The sequence below is a fragment of the Charadrius vociferus genome, unplaced genomic scaffold (assembly GCF_000708025.1).
Source record: "Charadrius vociferus isolate BGI_N301 unplaced genomic scaffold, ASM70802v2 scaffold235, whole genome shotgun sequence".
Classification (NCBI taxonomy): Eukaryota; Metazoa; Chordata; class Aves; order Charadriiformes; family Charadriidae; genus Charadrius; species Charadrius vociferus.
In genome coordinates, this window is record NW_009648536.1 from 1753765 (window position 1) to 1762187 (window position 8423).

Genomic DNA, 8423 nt, shown 5'->3' on the forward strand with positions numbered 1-8423 from the left:
TAGTGCACGGAAAAGGCAAAGGTTAATGACTTCCTAGAAATCACAAAGCCAATTAATGAAGACTCTGAGGAACCAAGCTTCTTGACTCCTATCGTTGGCCTTTTTTCCTCTATAATATTTATTAGGCTTACTTTTTTGCACTGTGTTCCTTAGTCCTCATTCCTAGAGCATTTTATGACAATATCGTTTTGCTTATTTACCAGATGGGGAAAAATTGCCACTTGGAGGAAAGAAATAAAATGCTTTCAGCCACCCAGAAGACTCATGGTTCATCCAGTGCACTCTCCACAAAATTCATTACCCACTAGGTCCATTTTGAGTATCATTTTACTGCCTATGATATGCTTATACACAAGGCACAGTGACTTCAAGGAGAGACAGTAACGTTTCCAGATAGGATAGAAACGGATGCTCAGGTGTGGTCAAGCTGGACACATTTTGTATTCAGGCACAGGAGGAGCTCACAGGGGAACTGGGTACAACCTCTGTTCTCTTACAGTCAAATGCCAACTGTTTCTTGAGTTTTCCCAAATGTTGCTGGCCATTTGGTCAATTTGCACAATCTGAGCACCTGAAGTAAGTTACTCATTACTGAGAAATTTTTCGGACTACTGATACTTAGAGAATCGAGAATCGCTAGTATTTCTAAATGTTTCAATTTTAAGATTGGAAATATGAATTATTCTTCTGTTCTCATGTGTATGAACGGTAGTTTAGGAGCAAAGAAATTACCATAGTCAATCAGGCCACTGGTATAGCAGGCTGGGTTATCTGTCTGCAGCAGTAGTCCATAGATAGGTAACTCTGAGCTGTTATTCACGGATGCAGAATTGCGTACACTCGCTTTATTGCTCACTGCAGATTTCGTGGTTTTATGCCGGCTCACGTATGAGTACCAGAAAGGCTCCCTCGTACAGTCCTGCCCTCACAGCTGGGCAGACTGACACAAGAGAACTGGGGAGCACCTAAAGCATGGACACATCAGATCTTAATATTCAGGGCTCCCGACACGATTTCTTTATTTGATGTTTTGTCCAGACAAGCGAATTTCAGGTAATAGTTGCTTGCACTTATTTTCAGGTCACTATGAGCTCCACATGGTAGCATTTAGTAGGGTGGGGATTCAGCTTTGTGTTCTTACTTTATATTGTATTATTTCATGACAAAACCTATTTTATAAGATCTAATATGAAAGAACCTCTAAGGACATTGTAGCTTCCTCCAGAATTATTTTGTATCCTATGAAACAAAATAAGTATGTAAATGTAAGGAAATGCATAGTTAAATACTAGGTTTGAGCTAAAGCTGTTGAGCAAGCTTCCAGGGACACCCCTAACAGAAAACAAGGGGTGTGACATTGTGGTGCAAGATAAACAGGGGGCAGTCAACTATTTCCAAAACTAATAAAATCTTGTATGGAGCAACAAACACTATGGTTCAAACTTGTGATTATTGCACAAACAGCCTCACAAGATTTTTGGCTCTTACTTTGTATTTAATACATTTATATGTGATCTTAATTAATAACTTGGCATTGTGATGCTCAGATTTGGATTAATTCAATACAATTGGTGTTGAATTTATTTATTTGTAATGCACAGAGACATATTCTCAACCTTATTTCCATCATAATGCAATGTTTGCCTTTGCTATTTTATTATGTATCATGTATTTGCATATACATGTTTTATTACTGGAGATACCTGAAACTGTGCCTTTAAACCAGGCTTTACATGGTCTGTACAAAGCTGTATAAAGTACTTTTGAACTGTACGCACTATATGCATGTAAATGATTATCAGGTGTGAATCAGATTCACCATATTACATTATAGACCATTTTAAGGTGATGCAATGTAAATATTCAGTTAATGCAGCAAGGAAATTAAGGAAACAAAGGAACACTGTTTTAATGTGAGAATGATGGAAAACAAATTGATATTTTGTCTGGGATGTCACCAGGAAGGGACTAAATCTGAAGATAGACAAGGTTAAAGAAAGGTTAATACCAATAAAGGAAGAAGGATTGCTAAAACAACTGAGAGGAGATTTATGAAAGAGCGCATTCCACAGATTTGCAACTATGAGTATTGCAGGCAAAGGAGTGTGGATGACAAACTGTTTAAAGAAGCAGTGAAGGCACTAGAATATTGGAGTTATATTTCCTTTGGGAGGTCAAAGAAGCACCATATTGTAGTGTCCAATAAACTAAACGAAGGAATGAGAAATACGAGGCTTTCGGTTAATGTATAGGGAATGTGGGGGCAAAGTTGGCAATCCACGAATTGCAGTTCTTGTTTTCTGCAACAGAGCTTTATTTTTCATCCTTGTTTGGACAAACACTGGAATGACTGTGATTCTACAGACTTGCTATATACTCTTTTGGTAGCTACTTTAATACTCAGTAAGTGGAGATCTTTTCCATTTTGAAGGATATCCCTACTTAGGGATTGTTTTGCAAGGCAAGGGTCTGCAACACGGAAAAAATATGTAATTTGTAAAGGTATGAAGGCTACGCTAGCAGACTGGCCTACCTTGCTGTGATCAAAGGATCATATACAACATTCAGCAAAAGTTGAAAAATGTAGACCACGAAGATGATTTCTCAAACTCATTAGCTAAAGATGCCTACATGACATTGGGGTAATACCCAAGAGAGGTATCTTCTCATTGTATCTCCATCCAGTCTTCTTTTCCATGTTCTATGGCCTTTCAATATTTTACTATAACTCTTTTTTTTAATATGCACCTTAGAAGTCAGCATTACGAATACTGTTGTTTATAGGTGGAAATTCATGGATTGAGCAAATATTGATAACTTCTTCATTTTTCATCTGATGTATTTATGTTTATAATTTGGATTTGTTTGGTTTTGATGGCAACACATGCTTGGGAAGGCTTATAGATGAAAAGGCAGTCTCATGTTTCAAACAAAACTATGTCAGTTCGGCAACTGCACTTCCATTTTTAATAAAAGCATTTCATCCAGATGATAAAAGGCATTTATACAAGAAATTTGTCCATGCATTTTTAGAACTAAAATGGGATGTTATAAGGCAATATTCTACTTTTACCTCAGTTTGTGATTTGTATCATGCCATGAAAAGTTGAGGCATAGTTTTGTGTGTATGAAATTTGCTTTTTGTTTTATTTCAAAATTTCAGTATTGAATGGAATAAGAACTTATAAACTTTTTTACTTGCAACATGTTACAGTGTTGTGGACTTGTTTGAAATTTTAGTTTCAAGTAGTGGATCGGGTTTCTTATACTTTTAAACTGTGAAGAAAAATGAATTTATTGAGATACAATTTCTTAATTTGAAAATCTCACTTATAATAATCAAGTTTGCAAAGGAAAACAACTGAAGACTTTCAGTGTGTGATGTCTTTCACTAATGTACTTTAAATTATGATGGTAACTTCATTTTCTAAGATTTAATGCTTCATAACTTGACATGAGTTTGAATAATGATGTAAGTCATGAAAGCATATAAAGTTTTCTAGTTGCCTTCTGATTCTCAACAGGCAGCTTCCCATACCTCCAAACCTCTGTAAATTGGTTGAAGCGTGATCTTTATCATATTTTGTTGATTAGTTATTTTGGCTCCTGCTTGCTGCCAATAAAATCAGCATTTTTCTTTCTATTATCTTAAATTTTGCTAAAACTTTTCAGGTTCTAGAATGTGTAAATACCTCTTCTAGTTAAGAAGAGTATTTTATATAAAGCAAGAAGGAATACAGTCACACACATGAAACTGAAATTCTTACTAAAGTATTTCATGTTGTTATAAGCAGTCAGTAAGAGAACAGGTCAAGGCGAAGTCATTAGCTTTTGATTCCGTAGCAAGTATTTTATGCAGTTTCTGTATATGCCATAGAAACTTTTCAGAGTATCAACAGGGAATACCATAGAAATGAGTAAGTGTTCTGCTCCTATGCACTGTATTTAATTACTGCGGACCAAGCTTCAGAAATGCTCTCCTGTATTCATGAAATGTTTAGCCATCCCACAACCGCAGCAGAACATCATGGAAGATTTCTATATATTTGCTGTCTCAGTGTCTTGTGAAGGATTGACACCCATTTTTTTTTTTCTATAGCACCTGCTGAGAGTGCAGAAAGGTACAGGGAAAGGAATTATTTTTAGGATTATATTCAACAAGGAAGTTTATAAATTATACATAGAAATATAACCAATCAAGCTAAATACTTCAGCTTCTCTAATAGTACATATATGGGAAAGATACACAACAAGACAAATTATGAAAATCTTGATTGTGCTAAGATTATCTAATTCACTGATATATGGCATAAGTTCCAAATTTTATCTTTGTGAACACGTTTTATACAAGATTGAGAAATACCAAGGGCACAACTCTAATAGATGCTAGAACTCTTAAGGTCTGGTTTAAGGAGCATTAAATAGCGTTGGTCTATTTGGGGCCAATTTTTTAGAACGCCACAGAGGCTCCCCAGCTAAAGACTTGATAGTATTTGTGTTAAGAAGAAACAAAACATATTCATCTATGACTTGGGAGGCAGAACACAGCAAATGTTCCTTCCCTTCTTTGGAGCAAGTAAACCTCCCCAGAATGTCAAATAAAAAGGTAGAACAAGCAAATCAGCAATCAAAAAGAGAGGAAAAAATATTCCAGTGGCAACATAAAGACTGTGTGACATGCACTTCTTACAAAGACCATCAACCAGATTTGCAGAGCCTGGTGCTTCCAAGAAGCAACTCCACTTCTCCTTACCAAAGATGGTTCTTTGTTTCTTTCATAGAACAGCACAGAAAGCGTGAACAATGCTGAACCATGAAATTATACTGGAAAGTGGAAAACTTGGAACTCAAGGATGTTAGTACACCTAGCTTTTACACTAACTGTTGCCCAAAACACAGTATTTTACTGGGGAAATTTTCAGAGATATAATCACCAGCTAGAAATGACACATCTGCTAATTCAGAAATCTCCCAATGTGTCTAGCAAACAGCAGTAAACTGAAATGTATTGGTGACTTGTTATACACTGTGGTCTTCTCTGGAAGGATGGGAAACCTCTCAAACACTACCGATGCTTTGCTTGCCACTCTAATACTTGGACAGTTCCAATTCCATCCATAAAGGACAACAATATGTATGCAGTTACTACATTAGCTCTTTGTTGTCTTGTAGCAACCATTTTGAACTAACCATGGACCTATATGAAGGTACATATCATGTTCACTTCAGCTAAGGGGTCTGAGGACATTTTGCTTGGTACCGTGCATTTGTTTGTTTAAGCAGAAGCTCTTGTGTTCCTTAAAGCAGTATGTGCTCTTTAGCTAATCACTATAATGTGCATAAAATATATTACATATGTGGTGGTCATGTGCACTGATAAATTATATTTCCCATGCACCTTTGTGTGCCTCACCTGCAGTTCATCCCATCAATCTATCTCCCCCAGTATTTATTCTAACATTCCAAAGCTCTGAGCAGCTTCAAACAGCTGGGACTTTTTTTTCTTTTTCTTTTTTTTTTTTTCTCCTCAAAACCTGTCACAGATATATTTCCTTCTTTTCCCCCAGCGAGGGATTTTTTCCTACCAAATTAATAATGGCCAAAAGACAAAATGGTGATATTTTGCCCTGAAACACAGCGTAGTATCTGCTGTATTTCATCAAAGTGCAAAGCTTAACAATGGGGTTTTGCAACATACCTGAGGGAAGAGGAGATTGCTAGGGTTCTCAGGGACCAGCCAGCAATCCTCCAGTATTTGGAAGATCCTTTCCTAAATATTCAGGTTTTGAAGTCATGGCATTCTTATCTATAGCAGTACTATTTCTGGGACTTTTAACAGTTTCAAATATTTTTTTGGAAGTTGCAAAGATATGCTATTAGTAATTCTCTGTTTGAGAGTAGGCAGCTGGATTAGCTCTGTGTGTAGTAGTACCTGCTATTAAAGATCAAGGCTACAAAAAAATAGTCCAAATAACATTTTTTTAACACTCAAATATTTTGCATTTATTAAGTGTAGGAGAGTGGCAAACTGCATGCAGAAATGTCTGAAGTAACATAACATTTGTATTGGCATTCACCCGATTTGTACTACCTAATTCATTATTCATATCATTGCCACTTATTTTGTGACTATTTAAAATGAGGGTCATTTGAAGGTAATACTACCAAGTGTTCTTTCCACCCACTGAAGTTTATGCATATTAGTCATTTGCTTTCATCTTTGCTATTATATTTATTGCTATTTTTATACATCTGTCTACTATACCCTTTCCCAGGACTTTCTTAAATGGCTTTTTTCTTTTTGTAATTCCTGGGTTTATTTTTCACAGCTTCTGGTATATTACAATGATCTTTGGCCATATGTCTGGGTGTGCATGAGAACTGGGATATGGCTTCTTGCATAGCAAGAAGAAAATTGGCTTTGCTGATGGTATAAACATCAAGTGATTAACAAAGGCAGCTTTTTGCTACTCTGTGAATGTGGGCTAGAAACAGACATTGGACAACAATGGAATATGTTCAATCAGAAACATGAAAAATGATGTTATCAAACTTCTTCCACTCAAGTTTCTTCCAGTGTACCAGAACAGTTACACGTTTCAGCAATGAAATAATTAATAATGCTGACATCTAAGGAAGTGTTAACACAACTGATGGTAGAAAACAAATATGCTCCTGTGTTTTCATTTGACAAGAAAGAGAAGGAATAGGATGATTGAAGACTTGCATGAGTTATGAACTGGACTCACAGTGCAAATACGGGCATTACACCCAAAGCTCCCGAGTTGTGCTCTGCAGATGTGCTGGATGTGTGGGAAACATCCGCACCAGTTTGTCTTGGTGGGTTGCCTGATGAGCAATTGCTGTTTCCCAAGAAAGTACTTTGAAACTTCTACAGACAAGCCTTTAATTCATCAGGTGTTGCTGATTTGATAGGATGAAATGAAAAAAAAAGTAACGTAAGTATTCATGCACGGGGATTTCACTACGCGGGTAGGTTGAATTTGCCTGAATTTTGTCTCATTTTACAGAAAATTTAAAGCAGTGGTGATCTGAAAAGATGACACTGCTCAAAATCTAAGCAGGTTATGAAAGCTGGATGATGATAAGGAGTTTGGACATCAGCTGGACTGGGTAAACTGGGAAAACAGCAACTTCAACCTTAGCAGCAGTGGTAGTCCTATGTTCATGCAGAGTACCAATCCTGAATACAAATCTAATACAAACCAGCCTGCTAATTTAGACTAATGATGTCAGTGGGATTTAATTTAAAATCCATATGAAAAGATTCATTCCAACTTAGGTTCAAGATAGAGAGCATTTCCCGTAGTGACATTGTTCTTTCAAGTACCTTGTTTTGGTTTTCTTTAGTTAGGATTGCAATGAGTGCCTCACTAGCCAGAGTTTCTTCAAGGAGGAAGGAAGCACAGAGTGGTCTAAGCATATGTATTTGGGATGAGAAAAATGCTAGGAAAGAAAGAAATTTTAAAGCGCTGATGGCTTCTCAAAAAAACAGGTGGAAATATTGTAGTAATTTTCCACCACCTCTTCACTGCTAGAAGTGAATGGGGAGGTAAGACCTGTCTGGAATGGAAAAACTAACAGGGTGAACAGGAGGACGCAAGTAGATAAGCAAAAGAGGAAGAATGACAGGAAGGTGAATAAAGTCTGAGGATGTAAATGGGCTCATGATGATGAGGAAAAACTGCACTAAACAGTCAAGATTGTGTAGTGTCAGTATTTTCAACAGGATTTCCTTGAGGACCAGCATAACTCAGCAGTGGTTAAGTGACAGAATACAGGTCTTCGTAATTTTACCACTGATGCTTTTTAACAAATCGAGGGCTAGTAAGGCGCGTCATGTTTATATTTCTCATTTTAGCACCACCACAAACTTCAGCTAGAGAAATAAGGTATTTTTTCAAACCCTAAGTTTATTCAAAGCAAAGTTTCTTATCTACTGTGTATCTGTACTTGTACAGTTTGCGTTTTTTTTTCACATGGGTGAAAAGGCCTGTCGAGGTTGACAAAACTGAAAACGAGCAGCAGTTTGCCAGGTTTTGCTCTTAGTCTTACCAGAAGGCAAAAGAACTAAGAATTTCTTTCATTCCTAGTCAGAGAACAGGATGGTGGGTCATGGGCAGGTTACTTTCACCTGGCTGCCACCACCACCAAACACTCCCTGGCGGGCTCACCACAACATTCCCCGGGGCTGTAACGTCCCCATCGCTTTGATTTCCCTGTGGACTTGTTACCTTAGCTGCACACACGCCATCAAAGCCGGCTTTACCCGTCTCGCTCTGTTTCACCTAGTGCATTTTTTGGACACATCGGTAACAGGCGCATCTCGGCTTCCAGTCACGAGGAGCCCTTTGAGCCCGTGAAGGCCGACGAAGCTCTTGTGCCGGTTCACGCTGGGGGCC